The sequence below is a fragment of the Cucumis melo genome, chromosome 6, assembly GCF_025177605.1.
Source record: "Cucumis melo cultivar AY chromosome 6, USDA_Cmelo_AY_1.0, whole genome shotgun sequence".
Lineage (NCBI taxonomy): Eukaryota > Viridiplantae > Streptophyta > Magnoliopsida > Cucurbitales > Cucurbitaceae > Cucumis > Cucumis melo.
In genome coordinates, this window is record NC_066862.1 from 22,267,599 (window position 1) to 22,279,701 (window position 12,103).

At 29.8% G+C, this 12,103-nt stretch overlaps 2 long non-coding RNA genes across 2 annotated transcripts; both read left to right on the forward strand.

Annotated features, from left to right (window-relative positions):
- The first annotated feature begins 2,250 nt into the window (after positions 1-2,250).
- Positions 2,251-3,668, forward strand: LOC127149880 (uncharacterized). The gene is made up of 3 exons (XR_007821714.1): positions 2,251-2,373; positions 2,607-2,672; positions 3,534-3,668. It is a non-coding gene; the product is annotated as an uncharacterized LOC127149880 (long non-coding RNA).
- A 2,608-nt stretch (positions 3,669-6,276) lies between these two features.
- Positions 6,277-7,832, forward strand: LOC127149879 (uncharacterized). Its single transcript, XR_007821713.1, has 3 exons — positions 6,277-6,539; positions 6,773-6,838; positions 7,700-7,832. It is a non-coding gene; the product is annotated as an uncharacterized LOC127149879 (long non-coding RNA).
- The last annotated feature ends 4,271 nt before the right edge of the window (positions 7,833-12,103 follow it).

Here is a 12,103-nt window from a genome sequence, read left to right on the forward strand (position 1 = left end):
AAGTTTAGGAATATAAATAGTTATTTCTCTTAGATTTTTCTAATTGTCAAATTTGTGTTGGGATGATTTGATTCGATAAGGATTATATTCTTGTATTTTGGCACCATTAGTTTGATATCATATTTCAAATCGAATATGTTAAAACTAATCTAATTAAATTAATATAAATGCATATTTTTAACGATGAAATCTTTAACTCGTTAATAAAGGTGTTCGTTGGTTGGGTTAGACTGAATTCGAGCATCTTTTAGACCAACGTTTATTCAATCCAAATAACTCTTGTTGAATAAATGAGCTTAACCTAACCCAAACACAAACATTTTAGTTGGGTTGGTTTGGATTACTTGGATCATTTATTTAAACTATTGTCCTAAAATTAAGCAAAATGTTAACATATAAAATTTTTATTTAATTATTTTTATATATTGAATTAAGATAATTAACAACTCAATCTCAATTTACATATGAAAAAAAATTCTTTTCAAAGTCTAGAAAACACTTTGGGAGTTGTTGGAGAATAAATTATCCAAAAGAACTCATAAAATTGAGATAAATTTAAGGAACTTATTATGGGTATTACATTAAGTGGAATTAGAAGTTAAGGAATGTATTTGGTGTTTTGTGTTAGATTAATTAAATATATATACATGGGTGTGTATATTTAATTAAAGATTTTGGAATTTGGTAGAATTTGTGAGAGCCAAGTATCCCAAGCTGTTCAAAGATTAGAACTTTCGAGGACGAAAGTTGTTAAAGGAGGGAAGATTGTAACGCCCCAAAAATTAAGATAATTTATTGGGCGTTATTTTGAATCCATTTAATGAGAATTATTTGATTTATGTGGGAATTGAAATTAATTAAATATTTCTTGGATGAATATTTAATTAATTAGAGGTTTTGGCACGTGGTGTTTGTTAAGTTTTTGTTTAAATGGTAGGTTAAGAGAATTAAGTAAAGTTGTGGATTTTTAGTGTTGTTGAAGTTGAATTTAATTAAATAATTATGGATGTTATTTAATTAAATTGTGGGGTGGAAAGTTTGTTGGAGATTGAATAATTATATGTATATGTGGAAATATATATATAATTATTATGTTAAAGGAAACGATAATTATATTTGTTGAAATATAATTATTTAAGGAAAAAATAGTTGTGTTTTGGAGAAAGGATATTTATTAAAGGAGAAAAAGTAAAATAATTATATTTTGGGAAAATATAATTATTTGTAAAAGGATAATTAATTACTTTGGAGAAAGATAAACAATAATTAATTATTTGTAAAAGGATAATTACTTTGGAGAAAGATAAACAATAATTAATTATTTGTAAAAGGATAATTACTTTGGAGAAAGATAAACAATAATTAATTATTTGTAAAAGGATAATTACTTTGGAGAAAGGTAAACAATAATTAATTATTGTGGAAGATAATTAATTATTTTTGAGAAAGATAAATAATAATTAATTATTGTAGAAGATAATTAATTATTTTGGAAGAAAGGTAAATAATAATTAATTATTGTGGATGATAATTAATTATTCTGCAGAAAGATAAATCTTGATTATGGAGTGAAGTTGTTATGGTTGGTTTAAGATAATTCATGTTGGAAGTTATAAGTGATTTATTGGAAAAGATTTGATTGATTAAATTAATTGAGGACTTAAGTTAATTTGAGATTTTGGAGGGAAAAGTTAGTTTTTGTGGAATTGTAATTAATTGAGTATATATATATGGATATATATATTTAATTAATAATATGGAAAAGTGAAGTTAATTATATGATGGAATATAATTATATTTGTTTGGAAAAGAAGATAATCCATAAGGAGAGAGATGGTTGATTTGATTGGACAAAAAAGATATATATTTATTTGCAAGAGAGAATAATGGTTTAAATAAATATATATTTATTGTAGATTTTGGTGAGAGAAAAATAATAATAATAAAGAAGTATTATTATTATTACTAATAGTTGTAAATGCCTAAGATTAAGGCATTGATTTAGGAAAGATAATGGGAATAAAGATATATGTATATTTTTTGGTATTATATATATATCCTAAAAGGAAAAGGAAAAGAAAATAATAATAATAAATATTATTGTTATTATATATATCCTAAAAGGAAAAGGAAAAGGAAATAATAATTATTATTATTATTGTTATTATGTGAGTCTATAAATAGCATTAGAATGCTTAAGATGGAAATAAAGGAAAAAGAAAAAGGTTCTTTATCTTCTTCTCTAAGATAACCCTCTGTTGTCGCCGCCTCAGTTAAAGTTAAGATTGGTCTCTTTGGAAGCTTGAGGATTTAAAGTGATGAATTTTTCATCAAGGATAAGAGGATTTTCCAACCTCCATCTGAGTAACCTTGGTAAGCTAATGAAATTAAATTAATATTTTATTAATTTAATTTTGGATCTATTTGAGGTTTCTTTAAAGGTTCAATTGGCTAAACTTTTTAAGATCTAAATCTTGGATTTTTCCCAATCAAGGTTGAATTGGTTTCAACCCAATTTTTAGAAAGTTAATTTGGGAGAATTTTTGGGTGTTAGTCAATTGCCAATTTCATTTAATTAAGATACTAAGTTTTCCTTTTATGATTAGGATCAAGTTAATTGGAGAATTTTTACTGTCAACTAGGAACTACCTTTGTTTGGCTAAAATCTCCAGGTAAGAGATTCTCCTACTAGACCTTCGAACTGAATTCAAGAGACCGCATGTAATTATGATTATGCATTGATGGTAGCTAAAATGCATAACTTGATGCTACTGATAATGACTGTCATTGTATTGATGTTGGTGATGATGACTGAGATTATTATGTTGGTGATTGATGATGATAGTTGATGTTGATGATGATGACTGAGATTATTATGTTGATGATTTATGATGACAGTTGATGTTGATGATGATGACTGAGATTATTATGTTGATGATTGATGATGATAGTTGATGTTGATGATGATGACTGAGATTATTATGTTGATGGTTGATGATGATGACTGATGTTATGTTAAGGACTGATAGATTGATGTTGATGATTGTTAATGCATGATATATTAATCACATGATTAAGGACGTTAAGATTAATACTCATGCCATGTTATGATGTTATGTTATGCTACATGCTATGGATAGGGTGTTCTGTTAACTTTGTCTATTAGAGTCGTACCTGCATGGGTGTCCTTCGGGATCACCACCTATTTAGGACTGTGTGGTTCGACGGGACGCCAGTCTAGCATGTATATAGATATGATTCGAGTGATTCGACGGGGTCCTCGCATCCCGATTGTCTTAGTGTTACCCCCGGGTTCACTACAGACCAGCATGTCCTAGGTGCTCCCCCGGGACACCGAAGACCAGATTTTCGTTCCTACGGGAGCGCATGTTGCACGTGTTCGGGAACGTGCCAGAGATTGGGTACCATTTTCAGGACTCTAATGGGAAGTTAACAGACACCTAGCGGGACTAGTAGTAGGTCCCTTACTGAGTATATGTTTATACTCACTCTTTCTATGTTTAACATTTCAGGCGAAGGTAAAGGTAGAGGAAAGCTGGCGAGCGACAGAGAAGGATCCGTGACATGCCATATGGGGACTCAGTTTTGCTTCCGCGTTTATGTTTCAGTGTTTTAATATTCCGTTTTTAATGAAAATTTATTCTTCCCTCGTTTCAAAAAAGTGTCTCTTGTCATTGTCGTTCCGTTTTAGTAACGACCTCAGCTTAGTATAAAGAGTTGGGTCGTTACAGTTGGTATCAGAGCGTCAGCTTTTAGGTTCTGTAGACTAACTTACGATGTGAGTCTCTGATTTTGTCTCTATATATGGCTATTACGGTCCTTCGTCACTCGCCAGGTATGTATTTTATGATACATGATTATGAATATGCACGTGACCTTGCCTGTATTAAACTAGAACTGCATGAATGTTATGATTTAAATGGTGATGGTTTTGGTGTTGAAGTTTAAGAAAAATGTTGCCACGTAGAGGTGCTCAATGAGGTGGTTGAGTAGGCAAAAGAGTAGAACGTGTTCAGCCTGATGAACTGCTTTGTGACTGGATATCTAAGACATTAGTTATGTTGGTGGTTTTAAAGGAAACTAAAGGCATGGTTAAGTTCAAGTATATCAAACACATTTGACGGTGTTTAGAATTGAGTTGCTGGAGAAGGAACAAAGTAAACTTTAGTGCATAGTTATTTTGGTGAGATTTCAAGAAATTGTTTTGAGTTTACCATGAAGGATAAGTTACATCTAGTTTAAAGTACAAGTGATGAAATAACGAATTTCTTTAGAATAACTAGTTAAGTTGATGTCATTAAAGAAAGCAATAGTTGGACATGAGTTTGAACTTTATCAAACAAGAAAAGAGAAATTAGTGACTTCTAAAGATTGCTAAATGGTGGAGAATACCTTTTTGGTCGAAGTTTGAAGTTGGAAAATAGAACGTAGTTTTTGAAGGTTTATGAATTAAGTTTTACTTGGATAAGTGTAAAGGAAAGAAAAGTGTTTGAGAAAAGTAATATTTTGTCAAGTGAAGTAAAGCATTGCGCAACATGAGAGTTGCACTTAGGAAAATATTATGGCAAAGTTACCAAGTTGACAATGCTACTTAGGAACAAGAGTATGACAAGAGAGCTCGATACTCGAAATTGTTCAAGAACTAAAACTTTCGAGGACGAAAGTTTCTTAGCGAGGGAAGATTGTAACACCCCATAAATTTAAGGAACTTATTATGGGTATTACATTAAGTGGAATTAGAAGTTAAGGAATGTATTTGGTGTTTTGTGTTAGATTAATTAAATATATATACATGGGTGTGTATATTTAATTAAAGATTTTGGAATTTGGTAGAATTTGTGAGAGCCAAGTATCCCAAGCTGTTCAAAGATTAGAACTTTCGAGGACGAAAGTTGTTAAAGGAGGGAAGATTGTAACGCCCCAAAAATTAAGATAATTTATTGGGCGTTATTTTGAATCCATTTAATGAGAATTATTTGATTTATGTGGGAATTGAAATTAATTAAATATTTCTTGGATGAATATTTAATTAATTAGAGGTTTTGGCACGTGGTGTTTGTTAAGTTTTTGTTTAAATGGTAGGTTAAGAGAATTAAGTAAAGTTGTGGATTTTTAGTGTTGTTGAAGTTGAATTTAATTAAATAATTATGGATGTTATTTAATTAAATTGTGGGGTGGAAAGTTTGTTGGAGATTGAATAATTATATGTATATGTGGAAATATATATATAATTATTATGTTAAAGGAAACGATAATTATATTTGTTGAAATATAATTATTTAAGGAAAAAATAGTTGTGTTTTGGAGAAAGGATATTTATTAAAGGAGAAAAAGTAAAATAATTATATTTTGGGAAAATATAATTATTTGTAAAAGGATAATTAATTACTTTGGAGAAAGATAAACAATAATTAATTATTTGTAAAAGGATAATTACTTTGGAGAAAGATAAACAATAATTAATTATTTGTAAAAGGATAATTACTTTGGAGAAAGATAAACAATAATTAATTATTTGTAAAAGGATAATTACTTTGGAGAAAGGTAAACAATAATTAATTATTGTGGAAGATAATTAATTATTTTTGAGAAAGATAAATAATAATTAATTATTGTAGAAGATAATTAATTATTTTGGAAGAAAGGTAAATAATAATTAATTATTGTGGATGATAATTAATTATTCTGCAGAAAGATAAATCTTGATTATGGAGTGAAGTTGTTATGGTTGGTTTAAGATAATTCATGTTGGAAGTTATAAGTGATTTATTGGAAAAGATTTGATTGATTAAATTAATTGAGGACTTAAGTTAATTTGAGATTTTGGAGGGAAAAGTTAGTTTTTGTGGAATTGTAATTAATTGAGTATATATATATGGATATATATATTTAATTAATAATATGGAAAAGTGAAGTTAATTATATGATGGAATATAATTATATTTGTTTGGAAAAGAAGATAATCCATAAGGAGAGAGATGGTTGATTTGATTGGACAAAAAAGATATATATTTATTTGCAAGAGAGAATAATGGTTTAAATAAATATATATTTATTGTAGATTTTGGTGAGAGAAAAATAATAATAATAAAGAAGTATTATTATTATTACTAATAGTTGTAAATGCCTAAGATTAAGGCATTGATTTAGGAAAGATAATGGGAATAAAGATATATGTATATTTTTTGGTATTATATATATATCCTAAAAGGAAAAGGAAAAGAAAATAATAATAATAAATATTATTGTTATTATATATATCCTAAAAGGAAAAGGAAAAGGAAATAATAATTATTATTATTATTGTTATTATGTGAGTCTATAAATAGCATTAGAATGCTTAAGATGGAAATAAAGGAAAAAGAAAAAGGTTCTTTATCTTCTTCTCTAAGATAACCCTCTGTTGTCGCCGCCTCAGTTAAAGTTAAGATTGGTCTCTTTGGAAGCTTGAGGATTTAAAGTGATGAATTTTTCATCAAGGATAAGAGGATTTTCCAACCTCCATCTGAGTAACCTTGGTAAGCTAATGAAATTAAATTAATATTTTATTAATTTAATTTTGGATCTATTTGAGGTTTCTTTAAAGGTTCAATTGGCTAAACTTTTTAAGATCTAAATCTTGGATTTTTCCCAATCAAGGTTGAATTGGTTTCAACCCAATTTTTAGAAAGTTAATTTGGGAGAATTTTTGGGTGTTAGTCAATTGCCAATTTCATTTAATTAAGATACTAAGTTTTCCTTTTATGATTAGGATCAAGTTAATTGGAGAATTTTTACTGTCAACTAGGAACTACCTTTGTTTGGCTAAAATCTCCAGGTAAGAGATTCTCCTACTAGACCTTCGAACTGAATTCAAGAGACCGCATGTAATTATGATTATGCATTGATGGTAGCTAAAATGCATAACTTGATGCTACTGATAATGACTGTCATTGTATTGATGTTGGTGATGATGACTGAGATTATTATGTTGGTGATTGATGATGATAGTTGATGTTGATGATGATGACTGAGATTATTATGTTGATGATTTATGATGACAGTTGATGTTGATGATGATGACTGAGATTATTATGTTGATGATTGATGATGATAGTTGATGTTGATGATGATGACTGAGATTATTATGTTGATGGTTGATGATGATGACTGATGTTATGTTAAGGACTGATAGATTGATGTTGATGATTGTTAATGCATGATATATTAATCACATGATTAAGGACGTTAAGATTAATACTCATGCCATGTTATGATGTTATGTTATGCTACATGCTATGGATAGGGTGTTCTGTTAACTTTGTCTATTAGAGTCGTACCTGCATGGGTGTCCTTCGGGATCACCACCTATTTAGGACTGTGTGGTTCGACGGGACGCCAGTCTAGCATGTATATAGATATGATTCGAGTGATTCGACGGGGTCCTCGCATCCCGATTGTCTTAGTGTTACCCCCGGGTTCACTACAGACCAGCATGTCCTAGGTGCTCCCCCGGGACACCGAAGACCAGATTTTCGTTCCTACGGGAGCGCATGTTGCACGTGTTCGGGAACGTGCCAGAGATTGGGTACCATTTTCAGGACTCTAATGGGAAGTTAACAGACACCTAGCGGGACTAGTAGTAGGTCCCTTACTGAGTATATGTTTATACTCACTCTTTCTATGTTTAACATTTCAGGCGAAGGTAAAGGTAGAGGAAAGCTGGCGAGCGACAGAGAAGGATCCGTGACATGCCATATGGGGACTCAGTTTTGCTTCCGCGTTTATGTTTCAGTGTTTTAATATTCCGTTTTTAATGAAAATTTATTCTTCCCTCGTTTCAAAAAAGTGTCTCTTGTCATTGTTCCTCCTTTTTAGTAACGACCTCAGCTTAGTATAAAGAGTTGGGTCGTTACAGTAAAGTTATTTTCAAATCTAATAAAATAGATCAAAATATTTATAAAATATAGAAAAATATCACAATTTATCTTTAACGAACTGCAATAGACTCATATAGACTAGTATTTGTGTCTATATGTATTATGATAGACACATATAGTAAGTACTCTATCTTGATCTATCATGGTCTATCACACAGATCGATTATGATACTTTGTTATATTAGTAAGTATTTTAAGAAGTTTTGTCATTTAAAATAATTTTTTATAAATATATGTATATTTAATAGTATCATATGCACAGAAAAAACATACTTGTTTATAATTAATAGTAAGTTTGGGTTGGTTTGGGTTGTTTATGGTGATCCCATAGACCAACCCAGCTTATAAGGTTTTCATTTTTTTTAATCCAATTCAATTCAAATGAGTTAATAATCCAACCCAAACTGCACGGATTGGATTTGGTAGACCGAACTTAAGCTATCGATGTTAGAAGGAAAATTAGGTTAGTATTTTCCATTATTATTTTTCTTTTATGAATTTTCCTTCCATGTTTTATTTGAGGTCTATATATTTTTTTACATTATGTACTCTAAATTATTATGATTTATTCAATAAAATTCACAATGGGTTTTTTTGAACACTGCTGCTCGTTAAACTAAAAAGAGTTAAAATGAAATCTATGTAATTTATTTTAGAAAACAAGGGACAATTGTATATACTTTTAATTAATTTTTGAACATATAACATAAATTTTGCATAATTATAATTACTTCACGACTATGTAATTTATAAACAATATATAGACATTATTTAATAAAAAAATAAAAGTTTTTTAAATATAGCAAAACACCATTGATAGATATTGATTAGATTAGATGTTGATAGACTATCATTATCTATAATTTATAGATGATGAAAGATATTGATAGAGGATCACTATTAGTATTTTGGTGTCTATCACTCTTGGACTATAAAATTTTGTTATAGTTATAAATATTATTAACACTTTTATCATTTAAGACTATTAGAAATGAATGATTTTATATGGTGTAATTATTTTACTCAAATTTGTATGTATTTTTCATTTATGCATTTGCAACTTTCAAATTTCAAATTATAATAGACAAAGAAGATAATCTTAATTTCTATTAAAATGTTATTGAGAAGTAAATCTACCAAACATGATTGAGTAAATCTGATTAAAAGAAATCATAAGCTTTGAATGGAATGGAAGTTGTAATTTTTATAGTTAGAATTTTGTGGATGTCCAAAATTGTTTTAAATGATAAAATTGTTAAAAAAAACTTATACATATAAAAAAAGAATTTATCAGTGATAAATTCAAATAATTAAAAAAAATGATAGATGTTACCAAAATGTTGTGAAAAATTAAAAGTGAAATGTTTCTATATTCATAAATAATTAGCTCAATTTACTATAACTAAAAACATAATAGAATTGACGGTTTTGTTTATTATTATGTGCTTATAAATTCTATTTCTACTCCATACAAGTTTTAATTTCTCATCCTTTACAATTATATCTTCATGTTTCATAAATGATAAGAATTCTTAGGAAAACTTTAAAAGTACATAAAAACAAGTGTAATTAAGTTGATGACATAACCTAAATAAATGTATAGGAAAAAGTATGTTTAAGACATTTTATTTTCAAAGTGAATTTGGCAATATTTTTTTAATAAAATTAAGCTCCTATCACCTCTATTTAGTATATTGTAAATATGACAAAAATTATTAATAAAATTAGACAAATAAAAAATGATGTTAATTTATTTTTATAAATACCAAAGTTACCCCTTTCATTCCTCCAAACCTTATTAGATAAAAAAATGAAATGCCTCGTCGATGTGCTTGAACGCCTCCTCGAAATCGAAAAAGGGATTTTTATCTCAATGCAACAGTATAGCGAGCTTCTTGTATTGCTTTTTGATTGTACTGTTGAAGTGAGCAAATGACTCACCTGAACAATCTGATCCAATCGTCTGAAGAGTCCGCGACGACTCGAATAATATGAAAGAAAGTGAGGATTTTGGTGGCATCGTCAAGGTTTGGATCAAGACGATGGGCTCGCTTGGCGTACTTGAGAGCATAATTGAGATTGGAATCTCTGAACCTCTTCTCTACCAGTTCTCTGAGACGTCAAGATCCTGATTTCTCCTCAGTTACTCCACTCATATTGACAGAGTAGTGGTAACGGTGGTGGAGGAGGGAATTTTTAATCGGATTTTGCTGCCTTTAGAATACAAATGAGGAAAAAGAGAATCATGTATCTCATGGAGCTCTGATTCATTTTATTGGACTAGAAAATTTCGTGACAATCAGAAAGTAATTAGATGACAATTATAAGGCAATCAAATTAAATGATTATTTCAAAAGGCCAACTAAAATGGGAAAAAATAAAAAGTAGAATGTAACAATCAGACATTATAATGTGTATATCAGAAAGCTAACTAAAATTGAAAAGTAAAAGGTAGCAAATAACAATTAAAAGGTGTAACGACCCAACTCTTTATACTAAGCTGAGGTCGTTACTAAAAGGAACAATGACAAGAGACACTTTTTGAAACGAGGGAAGAATAAATTTTCATTAAAAATGGAATATTAAAACACTGAAACATAAACGCGGAAGCAAAATTGAGTCCCCATATGGCATGTCACGGATCCTTCTCTGTCGCTCGCCAGCTTTCCTCTACCTTTACCTTCGCCTGAAATATTAAACATAGAAAGAGTGAGTATAAACATATACTCAGTAAGGGACCTACTACTAGTCCCGCTAGGTGTCTGTTAACTTCCCATTAGAGTCCTGAAAATGGTACCCAATCTCTGGCACGTTCCCGAACACGTGCAACATGCGCTCCCGTAGGAACGAAAATCTGGTCTTCGGTGTCCCGGGGGAGCACCTAGGACATGCTGGTCTGTAGTGAACCCGGGGGTAACACTAAGACGATCGGGATGCGAGGACCCCGTCGAATCACTCGAATCATATCTATATCCATGCTAGACTGGCGTCCCGTCGGACCACACAGTCCTAAATAGGTGGTGATCCCGAAGGACACCCATGCAGGTACGACTCTAATAGACAAAGTTAACAGAACACCCTATCCATAGCATGTAGCATAACATAACATCATAACATGGCATGAGTATTAATCTTAACGTCCTTAATCATGTGATTAATATATCATGCATTAACAATCATCAACAGTCATCAACAACATACTACCGGTCATTAACATAACATCAGTCATCATCATCAATCATCAACATAATAATCTCAGTCATCATCATCAACATCAACTATCATCATAATCTCAGTATAATCATTATCATCAAATTATGCATTTTAGCTACCATCAATGCATAATCATAATTACATGCGGTCTCTTGAATTCAGTTCGAAGGTCTAGTAGGAGAATCTCTTACCTGGAGATTTTAGCCAAACAAAGGTACTCCCTAGTTGACAGTAAAATTCTCCAATTAACTTGATCCTAATCATAAAAGGAACACTTAGTATCTTAATTAATGAAATTAGCAATTGGCTAACATCCAAAAATCCTCCCAAATTAATTAACTTTCTAAAAATTGGGGTTGAAACCAATTCAACCTTGATTGGGAAAAATCCAAGATTTAGATCTTAAAAAGTTTAGCCAATTGAACCTTTTACAGAAAACCCAAATAGATCCAAAATTAAATTAATAAAACATTAATTTAATTTTATTGGCTTACCAAGGTTACTCAGATGGAGGTTGGAAAATCCTCTTATCCTTGATGAAAAATTCATCACTTTAAATCCTCAAGCTTCCAAAGAGACCAATCTTAACTTCAACTGAGGCGGCGACAGGAGAGGGTTATCTTAGAGAAGAAGATAAAGAACCTTTTTCTTTTTCCTTTAATTCCATCTTAAGCATTCCAATGCTATTTATAGACCCAAATAATAACAATAATAATAATTATTATTATTATTTCCTTTTCCTTTTCCTTTTAGGATATATATATATATAATACCAAAAAATATACATATATCTTTATTCCCATTATCTTTCCTAAATCAATGCCTTAATCTTAGGCATTTATAACCATTAGTAATAATAATAATACTTCTTTATTATTATTATTTTTCTCTCACCAAAATCTACAATAAATATATATTTATTTAAACCATTATTCTCTCTTATAAATATA